General features: G+C 33.1%; 1 pseudogene across 1 annotated transcript; it reads right to left on the minus strand.

Annotated features, from left to right (window-relative positions):
• Positions 1-2,098: 2,098 nt before the first annotated feature.
• On the minus strand, positions 2,099-6,957 carry LOC148598670 (baculoviral IAP repeat-containing protein 2-like; annotated as a pseudogene). The gene is made up of 5 exons (XR_015918353.1): positions 6,948-6,957; positions 6,152-6,474; positions 5,555-5,977; positions 5,091-5,292; positions 2,099-2,439 (listed from the first exon to the last, which is right to left on the minus strand). The product of XR_015918353.1 is annotated as a baculoviral IAP repeat-containing protein 2-like (transcript).
• Positions 6,958-24,781: the final 17,824 nt, after the last annotated feature.

Consider the following 24,781-nt stretch of genomic DNA (forward strand, 5'->3'; position numbering starts at 1 on the left):
AATGTAAAGGAGATGACTAAATTACAACAATGACGGGTATTTCGGAAAATAAGGAGAGAGTAACACTGAAATAAAGATGTACAGCCTATGGAAACGAAAATAAAAACGCCAAAAATGTCTAAACGGAAAACAATTCCGGAAAATTCCGGAATTGGTACAACTAGTTACCAAAAAATAAGTTAAAATTATATAAAAGTGCAACGGGCAAAAAGGGGAGAACAACTCTGAAATAAAGATGTAGAGCCCATGGAAAAGAAAATAAAAACGCCAAAAATGTATAAACGGAAAACAATTCCGGAAAGTTCCGGAATTGCTACGACTAAGAACCAAAATATAACTTAAAATCATATAAAACAGCAAAGTACTTGAGGGAAGGGGAGAACAACTCTGAAATAAAGATGTACAACCCATGGAAACGAAAATAAAAGCGCCAAAAATAATAAAAATAAGCTCGACAAGTCCTATAATGACGTTGAAGATATATATAAGGGTCTGAAAAATTCCCAACGATGTTAGAACTGTCAATTTGATCCGATGGAGCAGTGTAGAGAATAGAGTTGTCACATTCTGAGACTCAGAATGTGACGACTCTATTCTCTACACTTCTTTTAAGAATATTTTGCATGATTTTTTCTCATGCAGCTGGGAGTGGCGATAATACATGTAAACAATGCAAATATCGTGTGATTTCGGTAATTCTGCGACGAGATTCTAAAATCAATATTGATTGCATAAGACTTTTTGCATCCTTATGCATTATATGTGTTTGATAAAACATTTACTTTACTTTTTCTTTTCTGAATGGTGAATGGGTATTGGATAACAGGAAATAAGTTTACGCATTTGGGGAATGGGGCAATGGGGTAAGGGGCAATTGGGGATGGGGCAATATGGGATGGGGCTATGTCGAATGGGGCATGGGGTACTGGGTATGGGACAATGGGGAATGGGGGATAAGACAAGTAGGAAGTTTATCCCATACCAGGACTGTATATCGTTTTTTTTTGGCTACTGAAAGAGAGAAATCGATAGTTGCTATGACAGCTTTTTCATTATGTTTTGCTATTTACTTTTTTTTGAGCGATTGATAACGTTGTAGTTTTTTTCTTCAAATAAAAACTTTGAAGCATCTAAATAATAATCACATTTCTATAACATTTGTTTTTGTTACTTTATATGTATGATTTTAGTTACTTTATGTTCTTTTTTGTGCATGTTTGTTTTCCATGTTTGGTCTTTGTCCCTGGATTTCTTTCGTTTGATTTCCTCTAGAACCTCGATTCCTTTGATCCCTCTTTAAATGATATTTTTGGCTGCATAAACAATATAGATTTGTACTTTTTATTGAAATACATATGTTATTAGCATAAACTGTATAAACCTAACTCCCTGTCAGGCTGTACATGTAGTGATGTACATTTTATACATGCATTACATACTGAACATGTATATATCGATCGGGAAATGCATCTAATGTACATGAACAAAGTGTACAAGTTATAAATCAGCTGATTTCTTTCCAACAATACTTTTATAGCTCAAGACAAATTACATAATATAATGCATTAGTACGTAAAGAAATATACTGTGAGTGGTGAATGCCGAAGTACAATTGATCAATTATTGTAAATAGATGATTGCAACAACAAGTTCTTCAGAACTATTAGGAAAATACAAAAATGAAAAAAAAATAAATAAAGTCCACCTCCAGCCCCAAATTTGAGAATCTTGAAAATTTTGGAATTTTTAGAATGGCCTCAACGCATGCTTAGTATTTTTTTTCGGTTGTAGATAGTTTAGGAGAGCTTACAATGTACTACTCACAATACAATAAAAAGTTATACAAACTTTTACTGAAAAAAATGTTGTTGTATCACCACTTCATGATATATTCATTATATTATAACTTACAAAATGTGTCAACCCCTTGTCAGAATCAGAAGATTATACCCTTATATTTCAATTTTGGTTAGTCTACATGTACATGCATCTGCAATGGTATATACATGTACATCAGTGACTGGTCTTATGAATCAGTGAGCATATCTTTCACGTACAAACATATGTCTTGAACATGAACATGAACGTGGATTCCAGGTTAAATTAGAAACACTAATTTTGAGGTATTGTTGTGTAGAAAAATCATTGCCTTACCATTAAGTGCTGATGCCAGTATATTACTGGTTGACATTCTCTCTGAAGCTCTCTGACTTGAAGATATTTCTGTTGAAGAACCTGTCTGGTTTTCCATAGACGGAATATTCCTTTTAGTTGAATGTATTGATTCCACTTTGTCTCTGTTTGGGGTAGTTTGGTTAACGAAGTTTCTTGCTAAAACTAGTTCATGTGTAGTATGATTAGAGTTAGTTGATAAACTGCTTCCTTCATCATTCTCTTTTAATAACACATTCACAATTTCTTCAGCTGATACTGCTGTATCTGTCAAATAAAACCAAAAAGCAACCAAAAAAATAAATCAATAAAAAAAGCAAATACAAGAATAGAAACAAAAACAAAACAAAACAAAACATGCAAATCCAATGTTTTAATAACTGCGCTGAAAATTATTCACCAGTTTCAAGTCAAGTATCTGTAAGGTGACGATGCTTAAGGGGATGCTGACATTTTTTGCAGGTCAGCTTGGTACAAGTCAGATTATTTATTTTCCTTATAACCTTTGCTAAACTTTTTATTTTCCAAACTCATAAAAGAGTCTATGAAAATTTAATGTGCATACCCGGGTTACCAAACTATGAGGTTTTGGTTCTTTATCAAAGCATGTGTTCATTTTTTTATGTTTATTAAAGAGTAATTAAGGGAAAAATGCAAAGTTCATTTTTTCTATAAATCCATAATCTCTACTATACCAGACAGGTTGCATTCCTTGACTTGAAATACGTACCAAATTTAGCAGGAAATGTTGCGAGGAACTTTTTAGTGGGCGAACTAGCATATCTATATATGAATGAAATCGACAATTGGCAATATTCAACTACTCATAACCATAGTAAAGCCATTTATATACAGAAGATTCCATTTAATTGCTTTTTGTTTGTTTGTTGGGGTTTAACGTCTGAGCAGCAATATTTCAGCTATATTCAGACGATGAACATGAAATGGATGATAAAATGAAAATGAAATGAAAAAAGGGATGGGACACAACGACAAATTTTGATTGCCACTGGAAATAGGGAGGGGTGGGTAGGGTCGGGCAATTTAGCCTCCTGTAGCAGAGCCCTATGGTTCCTAGTCCGGGAGAATACCACAGTAGGGTTCTTTAACGTGCGAGGAACGTAGCATCTTTCCCAACACGCCAGGGGTACCCCATTCCACCACCTGGGGCACACATCCCAGTTGCTTTGTGAGCAGCTCGCCTAGCCCCGGCTAGGTTTCGGAGCACTATTCAGTCGCCTTTTACGACAAAGTTTGCGCTGCTGCAGGCATATTATTTTAACACCCGGACCTGCACGGGGTCAGAATTTTAAATGAAAAAAAAAAAATTAGTCTTTCTAGTTTTAAAACCTTGATTAATAACCTTCCCATTGAAAGTAGGCGTTGTCAAAATACAAGTAGAGAAAATAGAAAATGTCATTTATGTAATGCGAGAAATATTGGGGATGAGTACCATTATTTGTTTAAGTGCAAATCATTTTATTATGACCCAAAAACCGTTCTCGCAGAAGAAAAAATTGTTAAAAGACCAAATATTATTCAATTGAAAGCTTTGATGAATAGCTTGTTACCCCCTGTTCTTAACATTAAATGTAAACTTATGTGATGAATAACAATATGTTGTCTCCAAGGTAGTTCTCTAAATTTATGTATATAGAAACTCATCATGAATGTGACTCAATATTATTCCATTCAATGTTTGTACACTAATCAACTTCTTATGAATATATGTAAATTGTATTGAATTTGTTGTCTTTACCATAGAAATACGCTGTTTGAGTAAATAAAGACATACTCATGTTTATTGCATATTTTCTTCTGACAAATTGGGTATGCGATTAAAAGGAATGATTTGTATTTAATGATATTGCCACTGGGGATTATAAGGGTGTTGTTTAAAACTTGTGGAGTATTTAAACATGTATACTTTTTTAATTTATGAAACTTTCGCGAGGGTAGGTTTTGCGCAGGTCAGAATATTTATTTAATATTTATTTTTAATTCACAAGCCATGGTCAGAATATGTATTTTCTATCAACTTGCTAAGTCAGATTATTTTTTTTCGATATGTTGGACCAGATCATTTATTTCCTACAGAATCAGAGAAAGATTATTTATTTTCACAATCTGCCAGCCCTCCTAAGAATCTAATTGTCGTCCCTTAATAAAGACCAAGGAAAGTTGGTGTGACCCGAGGCAAGGACAAGAAGTATGCATGTGATCTTCCGCTGGACATACTGTTTATGCACAACATTTGCTATTCGTCTATTATTATAAGTTGCTTAATACATTCATGTATATTACCTATAACTCATAAGTAATTTGATATAATAATTTTCCAAAATGTCTCCAAAAAATAAGTATTTTCAGTGCTTGTAGGACTTTTTCGTTGGAGTATCCCATCTCAAGTACCGACCTAGAAACAACTGTTTCGAACGGATTTTTATCCCTGAAGATTTTTGTAGTCCAAATAATAAGGATCATTTCAGCTAATGAAAGAATTTGGCTAAACCGAACGGTTTTGGATATATACGCAAAAACTACTTTCTGACCGCTGCTCTATTTTTAGTAACGGCGGCCATGTTTTGGAAAAAGATAAAAAATCCTCAAATCAGTTCTATGCAGGATACCCCAAGGAACATTAATACTAAGTTTAGTTCCAATTGGTCAAAGGGAAAGAGTTTTGAAAAATTGTTAACGACGACGGACACCAAGTGATGGCATTAGCTTACGTGGCCTTTAGCCAGGATAGCTAAAAAGAACAACCTGAAAGGACAAAATGAAGCCATCATTAAATCATTGGAAACGACATATGCTTTGATATTTATGAGGTTTACTCGGTTTTCATTCCGGACAAGTGGACATCGGTTTAACAAAATGTATATTTAAGATATTATTTTCACGTTGTGTCAACATACCCTTTTTCAAAGTTTTTAGCTTTTCTATAGCTTGTAGAACGTGATCATTGGAGTAACCCATCTCAAGTACCGACCTAGCAGCAACCGTTTCCAACAGGTTTTGGCTGCTTGCACTGTTTATCATTGCGTGCGTCTGATTTGGTTGATTTTCATTTTGCGTTGATAAATTGGTTCCAGTATTTTGTGGATTATTATGTTCGGCCTAAAAGGGAAAAAAGAAAAAAAACATAAGTCACAAATATCACTTACATATCACAACAATATTATTCTGAAAGCTTACACGAATAAAACACAATATAACTGCATGTGAAGAGAAAAAAAAGGTTAAAGAAGAATTACTTTTGTATCTCTAACTACTGTTATATATTAGAATTGAAGGTAAGTAATACTGGAAAATGTGTGCATTCAATTTGAATGCTAAAAATACATTCGTTTTAGATTTGTATTATAAATGTTGCACTTACCATTATTTGTTGCTGTACTACTCTGATGAACTTTGAATCTTTGTTTTGAAGTAGATATGCACATTTCGGAAACCATCGGGCATGTTCTACCCACGGATCATCACCAGCCTCCCAGTTGCGAAGACCTCCACCACAAAAGAAGCACCGTGTGTAATCATTATATCCAGCGTAAAGAAAACCAGCTGAAGCCAAAGTTTTCGGAGTCTGGTCTAAATAACCAGGCCAGTGTTGGTAGGAACTGATTCGCACCTGAATTGGAGCGTAATTTGGATACTTTGGTTTATCTAAATTGATACCTAAATTTTGTATGTCTTCCTCGGGCTTGGCAATATTTGTAGCAGCCATAAATTGATTTATCTGCGTTACATGTAGTTCATTTCCACTGATGTTTGAAGTACGGTGGAATTCACTTCTTTCGTTGTGCTCGCGATATCATCTGTGTCCGAGATATGTATTTGACTTATTTGTAGTTTTTTCATTCCATGCATTCCTATTTTGAGAACAAGCTACAGCGCTATTTTGCGTCTAAGTTTCTGTATTTATATCGGTAGAACTGTGTTGCGAACTATTTTTTAATTCATTTTTCCTACCATTCACTGTAATATTGGGATTATGTGTATTTCCGGTTCCTATAGGAATCTGTCCAATACAGTTGTTATGTAAAGTCCCTGTTTCAATATTTTTATCACCATTTACTCTCTCTATTACATTGCGTTCAGAAGTATCCCAAGAAGCTCTATTTACATCAACCGAAGCTGTATTTCGAGTATCATTTCGAGGATAAATATTTTGTAAATGTGGACAATTAGGGTTTAATTGTTTATGAATTTCGAGTGGATCTTCGCCTCATCTCCAATTTTTATGAGTTACTCCACATGCATAACATTTCACAGTATCAGACTGTCCAGTAAAATAAAAGCCTGCTGATGTAAAACGACTAGAAAATATATTTACACGACCTGGAAAGGTACCCCAATGGTGCCCCCGGAAGAAAGACTATCAAAATACGACGAGAGGGAAACAGGCATAGCATCAAAAGCTATGTTTGGTATTGTCCGCAATACAAATAGGTTATCAAGGACCGCAGAACAAAACTTGTTGTTAGTCATAGTTCCAAACTTGGTTTTAGCGTTTTCGTTTGCATTTAACAATGCAAATGATTTTTCAAACCATTCACTAACAGTCGAGGTTATCGCTTTACCTTGATTGGGGTTTTTATTTACTATTTCGTTACTTTCTTCGAGCACTGACTTAATTTCTCGTAGTTCCGAAATCAAAACCTACGTTTCACAACTCCTACTACTTATGATATCTCTCTTAAATCTGTTTTGTGGAATACTAGCATTTTTGGTATTCTCCTCTGTTGGTATTAAACTGTTTTTGCTTCAGTTACTCAGTGGCATTTTTTAAAGTTTCTATCTCCTGTGACAGGATTATTCTCTCACATTCAGTGTCATTTGCAGGCCAGGAAATGAGTCTTGTTCTTTTAATTTGGTAATTCTTTTTTTTTTCAGAAAGTAGAGACCATATCGGTCATTTGACTACATGGTGTATACTTGAAAGATGTGCCCATTCGATAAAAGTGACAATATCACAAATTGTTGTCTTTTTCAATCGATTCCTAAGTATATATTAATATATGACTACAGTATTGAGTTTACAGTATCTGAAGTAATCAAGTTCCATGAGTATAATTGGAATTTTCAGACTAATTTCAAATTATTGCATTATTCTGCTAAGAACGTTTGTAGAAACCGCACATATATGTTAAAGTTTGTTTCTATTTTATAATTTTAAAAATTCTTGAGTTGAACAGTTGACATTATGACATTTATTTTTTTTTGCTGAATTGTGAGTTGTTTAACCTATAGAAAAATAAAAAAAAAATCGTTGCAATATGTCCAACAGATACAACGAACTGTACAATCGTTTTTCTCACAAACGAGAGTGGCTATAAAACGAAAAATAAGCTCAAAAGTGGAGAAGGTTTCGACAAAATCGGAATTTGTAAAGCAGAGAGCTGGCTTTTCTGACAGTTATAATAGTTGCGCTCGCTATATTAAAAAATTTGTCGTAGCGCTTGCTATCCTGACGACTGAAGCAGAGCTGGCTCTCTCATTAGAGTTTGCAGAACTGTCAGAAGAGCTGACTAGTTTTGTCGAATTGTGCTGTGACACTTTTAGAATTTTCAAAGAGACGATTATTCTGACAATTCTGTGTGAAGATCGAAGTGGTGATTCTCCATGTACGCAACAGAAAGATTTTTGTTACACCTGCGTATGGAGTGTTCATATCAAAACTCATACGTTATGCCAGAGCTTGCCGAAACTACGCAGACTTTTTGTATCGCGCTAGAAGTCTAACAAAAAAGCTTCTAGAACAGTGTTATGTTGCTGCAAGATTGAAGTCGTCACTACAGAAGTTTTATGGTCGTCATCATGAACTCGTGGATCGTTATGGTGTATCCATCTGCGACATGAAAACTGATTTCTAGAAAAGCAGAGGACGCTTACCCTACCGGTGCACCTGGTCCATGATCCCAGGTTTTAGTGGAGCCCGAGTTGCTCATTTGCTTTTGTTACTTTGTATGTATGATTTTAGTTACTTTGTATGTAAAGGATTTATCAACACTTTACAAGAAGGACCAATACAAGTTTCTTTATGATCCTAGTGTTAATGTTTCCGTAGTCTAAGAGTTGACCACAAATAACTAATTTAATTAAATGAATAGTGCCCGATTAGATGTTTTTGTATTAGAATTATAGTCATGGGTTAGTTGTAAATTACATATGCAGTATAAATATGCTAGCGGAATTTTTTCGTCTTGCCAAATTGATTGGTTGATCAAACTCAAACGGCCACAGCTATGCGGCGAACCTCAATTCAGAATGGTGGTTGACACAGTAATCACGAGTTGATTGCACTGTCCTTCATCATATTTCGCTGCATCTGCCCATTATTTTCATGAATAGTATAAGTTTTTTTTGTCATCTTCTGTCGTTCCCACTGTGGTGACCCTAAATTCTACTCTATGTTTGTGTGCCCACGATGACTGCTTTATTCTAGTGTACGTTGAGATAGATATTTCGTTGGTTGCGATATTCAAGCGATCTCCGAATTGTTCGCCATCTGTAACATATTGATAGTGACAGTGACTGCAATCTGCAAAACTATCATCCAAATGCAATCTTCAATGTCCATCTATTCAATATAGTTTTAGTTAAAATGCTATCTGTATTGTTAAATTATGTTTTAATCAATATTTTGTTGTATATCTAAATTCATTATTGAAATATTAAACGATGATGGTTGCCTGGCCATTTCGTTGTTTTATCTAAGTACAGTCCGTTACCAAATCCTCATATTTCACAACAATACAGATGCATAAGAAACAACTCGATGGATTGAATGTTCATTCCAAGGCACAGGCAAGCAGCAATATTTCAGTTATATTCAGACGATGAACATGAAATAAATGTCAATATTTACATTGTACATTTGATCAATTAAGTCCGATCAGTGATGATTAGGGCCCGGTGGGATGGACATACATGTATTCCCTTATGGTTTTAGCCATGGTCATAAATATTAATAGTAATATCAATGCAGATCTAGAAATAATGAAAAACAAAAGGTGTCTTAAAACCGGGTGCACTCCAGTGGTTTTTAGTTAATAAATATCAATGATTTATTGTTTTGTGTTTTCTTATTAAGAATCATGAATAATGATTTAAACAATATACATACTTATTGAAAATGCCTCCAGATCTACATGTGCTATCAAGTCCAAATGTTTTTACTTGATCTCTCTTGATTCCTCGCTTCTGGAAATTGCTAATGAAATTAAAGTCAGTGTCGGACAAGCTTACAATCCAATAGCCCCAGGCCTGTTCATGCACTAAATGTGTCCTCTATCTTTGAATTTATTGAACGGCTTTACAAACTATCACTTATTTCTTAATGCAAAGTGACTGTGTCAATATTTCTTTCCAAATACTTGAAGAAATTGTTTTAAATACTGTCATCCTGGGCCATACACAACTGTATGCAAAACATAAAGGAGCTCAAAGTAAATGCTGTCTTTAGTTTCTATATACATGTATTATTGATAAACATGTACATTGTACATATAACTTAAAAAAACTATTTATATTGTAATTGTTTTCTATTGTGGGCACAGGAAGAAGATTGTTGTTTCTTTGATTGTTTGTTTTTTTTGTTTGTTGGGGTTTAACGTCCGAGCAGCAATATTTCAGCTATATTCAGACGATGAACATGAAATTGATGATAAAATGAAAGAGAAATGATGATGAAATGAAAAAGGGATGGGACACAAGGACAATGGGGTCGACAAATTTTATTTTGAGTACCACTGAAAATAGGGAGAGGTGGGTAGGGTCGGGCAATTTAGCCTCCTGTGACGGAGCCCTATGGTTCCTACTCCGGGAGAATACAACAGTAGGGTTCTTTATTGTGCGAGGAACGTGGCATCTTTCCCAACACGGTGCATCACTATGGTTTGCGGTTTGGTTTTCCGTATTATAGCCTGACAACCCCAGCATGTCACACGCCAGGGGTACCCCATTCCACCCCAGCTAGGGTTCTGGGAACTATGTAGTCGCCTTTTACGACAAGGTTAGCGCTGCTGCAGGTCTATTCTTTTAACTCCCGGACCTGCACGGGATCACAGGAAGAAGAAGTAATCAATCTCTACTTAAGTGTCAGTGATACTGAAGAACATGGAAAAAAGTCACTCGTGATTTGTTGATGTAACAATGTACATGTATTACTTGTATGCACATGAAACATTTATATAGTTTGTAACTGTCTACCACTACCAGCTACTTTCCTGTTTTAAAATTTTTCAATACGCTTTTCATTTTAGGAGGTAAGAAACGTGAATAAAAAACAGGAGGAAGTACAAAAGGCATTACAAGCACACAATGAAAAGCAGTATGAATAACTAGATACAGTTGAAGCTCTAGGAACAACCGAAGTAATCATTCATGTACTCTTACCTTGATACATGCACATTTGTATATGCAGGTATCAAGGTAAGAGCTAGGTATTTTTGGACAAAGTGAAAATGGTTGAGATTAGTTCAAGGCAATGATTATGGTTTAAGAGACAACAAAAATGTATGTAACTATAAGGAACCAAAAACTGTTGCCTGTTATCAGAAAATGGTCTATTATGTTTCTAACCCTTATACATATGGTGACACTTGTGGTTTTGTGGTATTGTGTTGGTGTATAGCATTCATTTCTTTCAAACAGTCCAACCATTTTCTGTAATAGGTATTATGCAGAAAAAATGGAAACAGTATTAGAATTTTGTTTTATTGAAGTTCAACAGCATTCCTCTTGTTTCCTTTCTTCAACCAAACGTTTTCCTGAGGACAGAAATATAAATCAACAGAACACAAAAACAAATTAACAGCCAAAATAGGTTAAAAAGTACATTTGACATTAGATAATTATCAAACTATTTAAAGATATTAGTGCTAAAGGAATCTTGTAACATTACACAATACACAACAGCTAATGTATACAAACCATATATCACATTTTGAACTATTTGTAAATATGCGTGCATGATTAAATGCAACTGGAAATTCACCATGTGTTAAGGACATGAAGCTATATCTATTCATAATAAGGTTTCTGTGTTTTTTGTTCTGTTTTGATTTTTTCTTAATTCGTTTTTTTTTTGTTTTTGTTTATATGAATACGTATATCACCAATTGTGCTCGAATATGTCTTCACATGAGAACTAAGGTTTGCTCATAGTTAATGCTAGTTTTTGTTACAGACACTTCGCAAATTATTTTAGTACGACATTCTAAAATTACCTCCATTGTGTCATCCCTGTTGTATGCAATCTTTTGCCGAAGACTCTATTGCCGCCATATCTGTGAAATCTCCGTTCACAACGTATTCTACCGGTAAACAAAGCCGTCGAGACAAGTAACAGAATCTGGATAAATTGAGAAATCTTCATCTTCTGAATAACAACAACACAAAAAAAGATATAAAATATTTACCTGCGTCCTCAGTGAAATATCTGTTAATTGAAATTAAGGTTATTTGTAGTGAAGTTATATAAACATGTTTTTTATAGCAAGAAATCTTCAATTTTGATATTTCAAGATACAAGCCGTTATTGTGTAATATTTGCCTAATTACAAACTTAAATTCATTTAGCAGTTAATGGTAAGCTTAACACGCACCATTCATATCAATTAAAATAAGAAACATTTGTATATTTTTATTAGTTTTATATATATATATAAGTTTCAAAATGTGACAACTATATTTTCTACGCTGCTCCATCGCATCAAGAAATGTAACACGCCAGGGGTACCCCATTCCTCCATCCAGGGCACACATCCCAGTTGCTCTGGGGGGAGAGCGCCTAGCCCCAGCTAGGTTTCTGAGCACTATTCTGTCGCCTTTTACGACAAGCTTAGCGCTACTGCAGGCCTAATTTTTGACAACTGGACCTGCACGAGGCACAATATAGAGGTGGAGATGCCAAGGATCAAACCCGGGGCCTCTCAGAGAAAAGCAAGTATATCAAAGCATTAAAATTATTTAAAAGCGGTTCAGACATGTGTTGTATGGCTTTTTATGGGTGATATAATTAAAAATATAGGCATTTTACATTCAAATAAGATTTTAAAAATGAAAAAGATCTGTATCCCGTCCTCCAGTGCCAGTGGAATTGATGCTTCAGTCCCTTCGACTTCGTAATATTGAAAATTACTTTATTTATGATTAGTTCATTTCAAGTTATATTTTTTTGTTTTCTTTTATTCTTTCAAAATTAAAATTTATAATAATTAACGACGAGTTGAGATTTCCGTATTTTCCCGCCAGTGAACGTCAAGTCGCCATCAGTGCAATGCGTAATATCTATTTTCTTCTTTTCCGTATTCCGATTTTGATATTACATTACCATTACTGCTGTAATTCTCTTGAACGTTTTGAAAGTTTTCCTTTCCTCTTTCGTGAACCCCAGAATTCACATGAATTTTTATGAGCAACTCGGCGGGTGTTTCTAGAAGTGCAGAGGACGCTTATCCTACCGGTGCACCTGGTCCATGATTTTAGTGGAGCCCGAGTTGCTCATTTGCTTTTGTTACTTTGTATGTATGATTTTATTTACTTTATGTTCTTTGTTGTGTATGTCTGTTTTCCATGTCGCGTCTTTGTCCCTGGAATAAGTTCTTTTGATTACCGCTATAACCTTGGTTCCCTTGATTACTGTTTGATTTACATTATTCATCATTCATGACGATATGAAATAATTTAATGACAGCACTCAGTTTTGATCCAAAAGTCCAGGAGAAAGCGCTAAATTGATGCACTAGATTTATAGTGGGATCGATAGCGAATACTTAAATATTTTAAAAAATTGGTGGACTGATTTACCATAACTTTTTAAATCGTAGAATACAGCAGATGAAATGCAAAATCTGAATGAAATTTGTGAAACCCAAAATTTAAAAATGTTAACGATGGCAGGTTGATTAGTCACAACATTTTTGGATAGTATAAAGTAACATAAAAATGTCTGTTTAATTTCATAAAAGGCTGCGGTCGGCTTTATCTTGTACTTTTAATGTTTTTTTTTAATTATATTTTATGAATGTCGAAATTTCTAATAAAGACTCGATGAACCGATATCGTAGAATATGTACATATATATGTTTTGTATGAAAAATGTTAAGTAAAGGATTTATGGGAGGTTAAAACATATTTTATATTCTACAGGGTTTTAAATAATATTGAATTAAAATACGAATAATTTATAACAAGTCCTTAAAATCCCAAGTAAATTTCTTACCTTTCAATTAATATTACTCTAGGAGACCGAGAAGACAAGTATTCAACGCTTGGGTCATTTTGGGTATTTAAATAGAAATTCGTTTAAAAAAATAAAAAAATAAATTACCGTCTGTTGCTTCAATGCCAGTTGTAAAACACAATCTACACCAACGTTAAAGTTGCTATTCTTTTTTTTTCCAATCTCTTTCTTTCAAACTTTTGCATGTCTAGTTTAAAACTTCATTGAGTGTTATTTTTCAGGTATAGAATTTTTGTTTTAACTTGGAAGATAATAGCCTTCTTTTTTATCTGTTCCATTTTATAATCTCTAAATCAGTCTATTAATAATTGGTGAATTTACTTCTGTCATTGCTTATTACATAGTTATAACTTTATCATGTTCAACGCTAGAGGGCTTTTCATATGTGTCAAAGTCGCTTTCGATTGTCAAAATCCGTTGGTCAATTTATATGATGAATGAGTACAGACGATGTACACTTTAAAACGTTTGCAAAACAATAATTTACATACATTAATATACTTGTACTATATTGTACCGCTTCGTTCATATGTCACTGATGTCTCGCTAAATGGAAATGTGGTCTTACTTTGGATAAAAACATATTCTAGAGCTACACTTATATGTCGTATATTTCTTTTTTTACCAATATTAATCAATGTACTACTATGGACTTGACTTTTATTGAGCAACTCGCAGGTGTTTCTAGAAAAGCAGAGGACGCTTACCCTGCCGGTACACCTAATCCATGCTCCCACTTTTTAGTGCTTTCCGATTTGCTCATTTACTTCTTTTGCTTTGTATGTATTATTTTTGTTATTTCATGTCATTTGTTGTGTTTGTCTGTTTTCCATGTCTGGTCTTTGTTCCTGGATTACATTCTTTTGATGTCCACTAGAATCATGCTTCCCTTGATTACTCTTTCAAAAAAAAACAATACATATTTGATTCTATAATACATAGGTAGAATCCTTGTATAAATCGTTGAAACCGTCGTCATCTTATGTCTTGCATGGAGAATCAGTATGCACAACGCCTATACCAATAATTGATATAACATCGATAAACATATTACTTATTTTTCTTTATTTATGATGCCAAATTTACTACGAAAATGTACCTAGTAAACATTTCTAATTGTATTGTTAAATTAAAAATCGACTGAGATTAAAACTGAAACAGAAAGTTTTCACATGAGAATTGATGTCAATGCTGTCCATACAGTGCATTCTTGACTTTTTTGTGTTTGTTTGTTAGTTATTTTTGTAGTTAATTTTGTAGGGACATATGGTAACATTTGGAATTCATAACTTTCTACAAGAAAACTCAAAGCAAAAACAAAAACAAAAACAAAAACAAACAAATCCATAAAAACAAAACAAAACAAAATATAAAACAGAACATCTTATTGACATTTGTGTTTATGAGCAGGGAAAAGGCCCGCCATTGATACATTGAATAACAGTCCGAAAAAAGGAGTGTGATCCAGATCCACAGTGATAATATGTTTTGTCTATTACCTCCTTGTGAAACCGATTCAAACATATTTCATTTGGTGTGATTTGTCATATTTATCTTCAGAATATACGCTGTAAGTCTTCAGAGCATAAAATGTTATTCATCAAATTGATACAAGAATTTTAAAGTTCAAAAGACTGTTAAGACTGTATGACTTAAAACGACATAATCCGTCAACGTGTTTTCACATGGACGGCAATTGGTTCAATTACTACACATGTATGGTCCAATTAAATTTTATTTTTTGTCAGAAATACATTTGGTTTCTATCGAACTAAATCGAACCCATGCACATATTAGAACAATATGAACAGTTTATATCACAGTAAGAATATTACTTTGAAGCATTTTCAATTGAGACATACGCTTATTTATGAGATGGTTAGTGGCTACAAAATGTACAGAAAGCTTATCGGTTAATGGTCATATATTGTTACGCAGCATGATAAACAGAAAGAGTCATATGCGCATTTGTACCCGTAAAAGATAATTTAACGTGTGCCTAAACAGTCCGATGAAGTTGTTTAAACACGCGTCAAACAATCAATAATGATGCATTTAAATGTTTCATTGACTGAATTAGTAGGTCATTTTGTGTCAACATTTTTACATGTACATGTATATCATGTCCTTATACCTGTATTGTGCAATTCTCGAACTGTTAAAGACGTGAAACTTATAACTATACATAACAAAAAGAGGACCTATAAGTACGATTCTTATAATGATATCCATCATTTGATTTTATCGGTTAACATTTGTAAGATTAAGTCAAATTTCAGAAAGACCGATAATTTTTTACCTTGACATTGATCTGTCAAACCGATCCGTTTAACCGGTGACCGCCTTTATTTTATAACACGTGACCGATGATCGGTTAATATATTTTAAGGACTGGTTTGTTTCGGTTTTCACTTTTTACAGAAAATTACTATTGTAATTGACATTGTATTTGTAAACTTTCTCTTAAATTTGCTATCTCCTTAAGAGAAATAAAATGCTGATATTATATTCAAATGTCGAAGTAAATTAAATATGACATTTCTTTAATTCGTATCAATAAAAAATCCGAAATTTACATGAAATGATCATACGTCTAGTATATAACAAAACTGCGATCAGACCGTTCAAAAATCATCGGATATCGATCCGTTAAAAAGTTGCGCGGATCGGTTCGAGGACTGTAATCAGAAGAAGAAGAATGGTTCCCATTGAAACAGAAAAAAAACTTTAACAAGCAGAACATATGAAATGTAGTCATAACAATTAAAAATCTCATTGAAAGTGTTATATTTAAGAAATCGCTCAGGGTAAAAGTCCCACATAAACGACCAGCCCGTGGTAAAGCTATGATAAAATAGAGTTTCCGTCATTTGTTTCAATTCTAATGTGACTAGCTTCTTAATACTTTTGAATAGACCCAGCCTATGTGTTACACGGTATGTTGGTCATGAGTTTATCGTTTTTTTACCATAGCTGAGGTCTAAAGAGCTTTGAAGCACGTCATACATGATTATACGGTCAACACCTGTACACGCTGATGAAACATAAAAAATTAACATTCAATCCTTACATGGTAATTACATTATAGTTGACATAAATGCTTATATAATTATCACATTATTCCCTCAGATAATTTTTGGAGTATGTTGCAAGCCATATGATTATCATGTGCGGCACTTAAATCTGTGTTTGTTAGTAGCATATTTTTTTTTTAAATATAAACATCAAACAGATGGTAATTAATGCAAATCCAACGAGCGCAATCCAAAACAGTTACTGATCATAAAACCAGTCTTTGCTTTGAATTTGGCTATCATGCTCGGTTAGTTTTGATTTTGTTGTATTGAGGTGTAATGAATGCATGATTTTCTTACAAATCAAGATCTTGATACATGAATAATTATCGTTTTGTAAAAGTATATTGTATGTGGACTAAACGCATCATTTGTTTTGTTGGTTTTCCCCTACACCATGAATCATTTCTATCATTGACAATGTCTGATTTGAATATGGGCTTGACTCTGAAATAAAACCGTTGATATATAATGGGTAAATTAAATCTTTATCTTACTACAGAAAATATTTTGCATTTAACAACATGTTACTCCTGGAATTGATTTTGTGAACGCTATTTTAAAAATACAGTGAGCTGGTTGTTAGGAAAACTACTTTTGGTTGTTCTACCATTGACCTACTGCTTGATAGGTTTTCACAAAATCGAATTCTAAACTATTTTGACAAATGTTGATCTCAACCATTGAGTTTCTAGTACCGTAATTAAAAGGTAAAAATCAATTCTAACTAATGTTGAACTTAAAAAACAAAACAAAGTATTCTTCATCGCTACCAGCTAACATTCCTCTTAATATCTATAACCATCCCTAATATGGCGTGATATACCAAAACAAAAATATTCAAATCAATGCAACGGCATTCCTCTTTTGGTCTCTCTACCAAGGACGATGATTGTGATTTACCATCTATGTCCTGGATTCCTAAACTCCACAAGAATGCATACAAACAACATTTCAAAGCTGGAGTTGCAAAATCTACCACCAAACCTCTTTCAAACTTTTAACTTCTATATTTTCAACTGTCAAAGAGGGTCTACAGTCCTACAACAATACTTGTTACTCCTGTAGTGGTATCAATTCAATGTGGATCCTGAAAAATTCGAAAGATCTTTTGAAGACAATCAGTTCAAGACTATTATCTGAATATAATAAAACTAAAACCTATTTCAACACTGTATACTTCTATTCCCCATACTCAGTTAAAATCCCGACTTAAAAAAACATTATACATCGTTGTTTTTCCAAAAAAGATGGTACTCCTAGATACAAATATATAGTTCTTGATAGAGATTCCTCATACTTTGTAAGAAATAATTCCAAATCATCTTCAAAATATACAGAGGAAGATGTTTACAAAATGCTTGAATTTTTAATCGACAACATATTTGTCCAGTGTGGTGGACGTGTTTTTCAACCAACGGTCGGCATTCCGATGGGAACAAATTGTGCTCCTTTACTTGCTGACCTTTCCCCTCACTCTTATGAGGCTGACTTTATAGCCGATCTGATCCGAAAGAAAGAATATCGTTTCGCTAGATCCTTTAATCTCAGTTTCCGCTATATAGATGACGCATTATCTTTAAACAATCCTAATTTCGGGGATTTGATACATCGCATCTACCCCAAAGAACTTGAGATATAGGATACTACAGACACTTTGAAGTCAGCCTCATATCTTGACCTACACTTAGAAATCGATGGTAAAGGAAAATTATTGACAAAACTTTACGACAAACGTGATGTTTTTTTCATTCAAAATTATCCTTTCATCTGTGGCAACATCCCTTCAGCACCTGCGTATGGAGTGTTCATATCACAACTCATACGTAAGTCCAGAGCTTGCCGAAAATACGCAGACTTTTTGTATCGCGCTAGAACTCTAACAAAAAGGCTTCTGGAACAGGGTTATGTTGCTACAAGATTGAAGTCATCACTACAGAAGTTTTATCGTCGTCATCATGAACTCATGGATCGTTATTGTGTATCCATCTGCACCATGAAAACTGATTTATTCAACGGGTTATGGTTTTCCTTTCCTCGTTTGTCTACCCTGGACTTCACTTTTTATGAGCAACTCGGCGGTTGTTTCTGGAAAAGCAGAGGACGCTTACCCTACCGGTGCACCTGGTCCATGCTCCCAGTTTTTAGTGGAGTCCGAGTTGCTCATTTGCTTTTGTTACTTTGTATGTATGATTTTAGTTACTGTATGTTCTTTGTTGTGTATGTCTGTTTTTCATGTCTGGTCCTTGTCTCTGGATTACATTCTTTTGATTACCGTTATAACCTTGGTTCCCTTGATTACTCTTTCAATGTAATGCAGCTGTACTTGTTATACCTTGTATTTTATTCAGATATATTCAATTTTCTTATGTTTATAAATGTATTAAACTTGTTCTATTCAGTGCTGGAATCTTTAGAAATCAGGCAAATTGAATAACAATGAATCTTGCAAGGAAAAAAAAACAAAAACAAAAAAAAAAAAACATTAAAAAAAAACACGCACACACAAACGTGAATATTTCGTAAAGACGAATTGCAGATGTTTTGTGTGTCAGGGGACTCAGAAAAGTTTAAAGGTAATACAGAATAACTGGGATTAGAGAAGTTATGCGATGAAATGTCAATGCATTTCATATAAGTAATACAAGTACATCTAATTACTAAAAATGAAAACATCAATGCTATGTCTGCATTTTAAATAATAATTTGAATAAGATTTTATGAAAAGATTTGTTTACACTTTGATTCACCATATGATTGATTTTAACTGGGAATAAAATTTTATTTTTTGTCTAAAAAACTTCCATCCGTGAACTGTATAACATATTTTGCAGCAACTTAACAAAAGCAACTAGAATGGGATCAAATCCATTACTGTATGCCCCGCTCTGGCATTGAATTCATATATATTTTAGGTGAAAGTTCATAGGCCACTATACATGGTACGCAAAGCAATGTCTTAGGGTCATCTACCCACACAGCAAATATCTAACGTCATAATTGAAAGACAAATAAAAATACATCCAAGACACTAGGGTGTCACCAATAATAATAGAATTTGACCTTGAAATGGAAGTTAAATGTCATAGGCCACTATACACGGTACGCAACATATCCCACCAGGTGATCCACCGATATGAAAAATATCAAAATCCCACACCGAAAGACAAAAACAAAAAAAGACCGCCCGGACACGCGGTTTTCACCGAAAAAGCAGGAATGTGACCTTAAGGTCAAAATTCAAGGTCATAGGCTATTATCCAAAGTATGCTACACATCATATCATAGGCTGTATGATATGTAACCTTCCAACTCCATGGTCCATTATGATGACAAAAAGCTTTCCTACATACGTCTATTCTGATATCCAGCAATAACAACACAATAAATCACATACACTTGAAAAATTGGACAATTTGCATCGTCAGAATAACATACAAATAAACTTTAGATTATACCATGTTTTATTATAAAATATCCACATCTTATGCACAGACAGTTTAATAATTTTATGTCGATGCTCTGACGACAATTTTTGTATGTCAAAGTTAAATGTGCACATTGTGATTTTACAGTAAACTGTTTCGAGTTTCCTTTAAAGTGTAGGTTCAGAAATTCTATCATAGTAGCGAAATTGGGAAATATGTTTTAAAGAGCTCCTGAAAATGAAGTGTAGGTTAAAAAAATTATATAATAACAGGGGATTTGGCAAACATGTGTTAGAGCTCCTGAAAAATGTAAAAATCTTCCAATTTACACCATATACCACCAACCATTCGCGAGTTTCCCAACCCCTTTTTTGAATCCTACATGCTGAATCACAACAAAGCTGAATACTCCAATTTCGCTAAAACATTTTTATGCATAAGTACATTTGTAAATAGAAAATTTATATCATGACAAAATATATGCTAAAAATCATATTGCATTTTTAAATTTTATCGTTATAAAGGAAGATGTAAACGACTCAAAACATAATATAATAAATAAAATATTATCTCGTATACTTGAAAGCCAGTGCTGGATTTCCATTATTTCTTTTGGTAGTTCCTTTGTTGGTATTTTAGAAGACATGAAGTACTTCTTCGTTAAAAAATGTTGTTATGAATGGAGAAATGTTGTCAAAATGAAAGTAAATAAACTTTGTTACAATTCCATTATTATTAAATTTCCCTGGTGGCCCTTTCCATTTTTGTCCCACTTAATCATGGTAGATTTATTTTTGACAGGATAAACTTTGCCTCTTAAAAAAAATCAAAAGAAAAAAAAAGAAATTATTCTACAAGTTTTCAATTATTTTAAAGTTGAATTTCAATAAAAGTTTATATGTTATCGATAATGCGTCATATCACAGTGTACGTGTAAATGTTAGGAAGCCACTTCAAATTTTAAAAAAAGGAACTTTCTTGATAAACTGAAAATACTCTTTGGTTCTGAAAAGTTAGAAAAAACAGAAAAAGTCGAAGAAAATAAAGAAACAAGTTTAATGAACTACTTTGATCTAAAGGACAGGAAGTTGGAAGGTTACTCTCATATTACTGTAAAATGAATCCAATTGAAATGATATATGTATCTTTTAACACTCTACTCTGATTACTATATTGTACATTTATAAATCGCCATATATGGAGGTCAAATCAAATAATAAGAAGTCTTAATAAAAACTTGTATACTCATTCTGTAAAAAAACAAACAATTGACAAACCACATGCATTAGTTATTTAAATGATCTAAAGTCTGATTTTAACACATGGGTTGTGTTTTTTACGTTAAGTCTAACAGGAAACTGTTTTTAGCATCTTATGTTTCAATTTGTGTAAATTTCGGCAGGCAAATGTACAAAAGTGTCAAAAATGGACAGTTCAACATGGTTTAAATGCTTTAAAGGCAAAGTAACAGGCTTAAATGTGAAATCTAAAGAGAATAACTTAAATACAAAAGATAACAAACAAAATGAAATAGATTTCTTTCAATCTGAAGATATGGTTAAAAAAACGTAACATAAAAACTTCATCGCTAGCTATATGATATCCCCAAAACAATGGAAATAATGTCAGGAGCTCCAAAAGGGTAAGGATGTTCTTCTCCACCAGCGACACCCGTCGTAATTTAAGTGTAAATAATTTGAAGATGGTCCGTCCATAAAAAAGCTCTCCGAAAGAAGACACAAAAGGGTTCCAAACAAGCCTTGATCTAAGGATCTGCTTAAACTGTCTCTAACAAACACCATATACGGTTTAAAAAAAAACTGTTCGGCATCAAAGAATAAAAAGTGATACGTTGACACTCCTAGTCTAATCGAACAAAGGAAATAAGTATCCACAACAAAGTCCTGCAACAGAAAATATATGAAACTTAGTTTAATTGGTAGTTTGTTTATCCTGCTTTGTTCTCCCATTATATGTACAACCCCACTCTTTCCTATTCTTTTAAATCGAAAAAAGCCAGTTCATGACGCCTCTGTTCTTACTTGTATCGTTTTCAAAACATGCGTGCAAAGAAACAAAACAGATGGCATAACTATAAAATGGAAAGATAGTATGTTGCTTCAAAAGCCCATAACGGTTTATCTAGTTCAATTCTTGTTGAAAAATATTGTTTTCACTAATAACGTTTTTCAACTGCTTTTAAATAATACAAGTGTATCTGATCTAATAAAGAAAAGGTGAAATTTCAAATCCCTATCTTAAATGCTCGATATATGTTACAAAATCTATACATCTGAACCCATTGCTGTCAATAAAAATGCATGAGTTTGATGCAATTGGCGGATATTAGCTTAAAGTTAACACTAAAAAATACTGTCTGAAAAACTACGTTTGGTTTTCAAAATTGCACCTTTCCTAAATACTCACTTTACAAGAAACGGAGATCATCAAAATAACTTGATCATATTTTTTTTTTATCAAATTTGGTTTATAATAGCATGTACTTGCGAAGGAAAACAGAGTGCCCTTCTTTAATGCGATGATTTATAAAGAGTCACCACAACATCTTTGGACGACGAGTATTATTTGACAGCATAATAATTGTCCATTTAAGTTATACAAATAATAGCATCTGTTGCCAGATTATCTTGAAAGAGTTTGCTATGTTTCTAACTCGTTTATATATGTGGCACTTGTGGTATCGTGTAAGTGTGTTATAAGTTCAAAAACTCAATTGTGTGGTTTATGAATTGTACAGTGGTCAAATGAAAACAGACTGCATTGTCTAAATAACAACAACGATGTCATTCAGATACTAAATGTCTCCCTGTTTTCTGTTTGCAATATATAAGTTTTATATGTACTTTCTGTCATTCATATTCAAGTAATATGTACATATATTTTATTGTCAAAAGTTTGCAGTTTTGATATTTTAAGATATAAGCCGTTATTTTGTAATATTTACATGACATCATTTGATGATATGTTTCATTCAAACCGCTAATATCAATTATATAACTCAAGTAAATTGTATTTAAGGAATGTATATAACATTAAGGATGATGTTTCTGATATTCTGATTAAACAGAAACATTACATTTAACTGTATCTATTATCAATTCCAACCCCATATATATCAAGTATACATTTTTTCACCAAAACTTGCTAATACATAAAATTGTTTGCAAATGTTATGTCCCTTCTCCTAAGCCTACCTCCTTAATTAAATCAATGCCATATTTTTACGGTTATTTAATCCCCACTAAATTGTAATAATTTAATGATTTTAAGTTCTATAAATGTTATTACGTATAGCATGATTAAATGGTAGCAACATTATTTGATGGGACATTTATCGATGCAATTACTGCGTTGTACAGATAAAACTGAATATTTCGAAGTTTACTTTATTATAAGAAATGAATTTGGCGTCATATATATTACCAAATATGTCTTTTTTGGCGAAACAGCTGCCGAAGTCACATTATAATAGCAATAATTGATGTAAGGAATGGTGTAGTATTCATTTACACACATATTTGCCTTAACATTCGTATTTTATTCACAGTTTGTGCTATTTTTTCTGAACAATTTGCAAATAATATCAAATAAAAATTCTTAAACGTTAAGAATAAAATCGAAAAATTCCAAGCAAATGTTTAACTTCTCAATTAATTATAATCTCTGAAATCATGAAGAATAACTTTGAACGTTTTGGTAATTTCATTTTGTTAATAGAAATTCTTCTAGGTGGAAGGTGGATCGATTAAACAATGATTGACCATCCGTTGCTTCAAATGCTAGCTGCATTAAATACAATCTATTTCCAATATTTTGTTTTCGTTTAATTTTCTAAAATCTATTCATGTTTAGTTTAAAGCTTAATCGACATGTTTTTTCATGTATAGAATATTTTTCAGTAGGAAGATAAAGTTGCAGACATAGCCTTCCTGACCATATTTTCTTGATTGTTCCATTTCATAATTCTTGCATCATTTTACTGATAACGGTTGTTGTTAATTCTGCCATTTTTTATTGATATATTGAGATATATCATGTTCAAGATCAGTTGTTTAACGCTAGAGAGGAAGGTTGTCTATGCATTAAGATATTTACGATCGTCTCCATTTCCTTTTATGCTTTGTGTCATTTTTAAATATCATTTAAATCATGAAACTTTCCTTTATTCAAAGGATATGAATGGCGTGGTCTTTTGAGACAGCATGTGTTCATAACAAAAACAAAATCCTCCTTAGATTTTTAATCTTGGTTAACGAGTAAAATGATTTTGTCACGCACAATCGATATTCTCTTAAATCGAAGGCTTGCAATACAATATTCACACCCATTTACACAGCCAGTTGAATTATACTGTACCGCTTTATAGATGTCTCCCAAAATGGAAATGATGTCTTACTTAGAATACATTCTAAAACTACCCTTTGAAGTAATTTAGAGACAAAACTGCAAAATGAAAGACAAAAAAAACCCTTTTATATCTGAATCTACAATACACAAGTAGCATCATTTGTATAAATCGTTTTTAATATATTTGTGGCAAAGTCTTTCAGATTGATCCTTACAGTATACACTGAAAATCAGGAAAACACGACTTGACTGTTTTATAGCATCAGAAAAAGTGGCACCGAGTGACGTAATTTTCATACTGACGTCATAAAAATATTGAACAATCAGAAATTATAACGTCGATATCCGGGCAAAAGCATGTAAAAACAATGGAGATCGGCTGCTGTGTATTGTCCAATATAACCATAAATACATTAATATATCAACATGTCAAAAAATACCAAGAATATACAACAAATCTTTCGTATAACAGGTAATAACGTTTTCTA

The sequence above is a fragment of the Perna viridis genome, chromosome 14 (assembly GCF_037379345.1).
Source record: "Perna viridis isolate PV_CMFRI_1.1 ecotype Kerala chromosome 14, ASM3737934v1, whole genome shotgun sequence".
Classification (NCBI taxonomy): domain Eukaryota; kingdom Metazoa; phylum Mollusca; class Bivalvia; order Mytilida; family Mytilidae; genus Perna; species Perna viridis.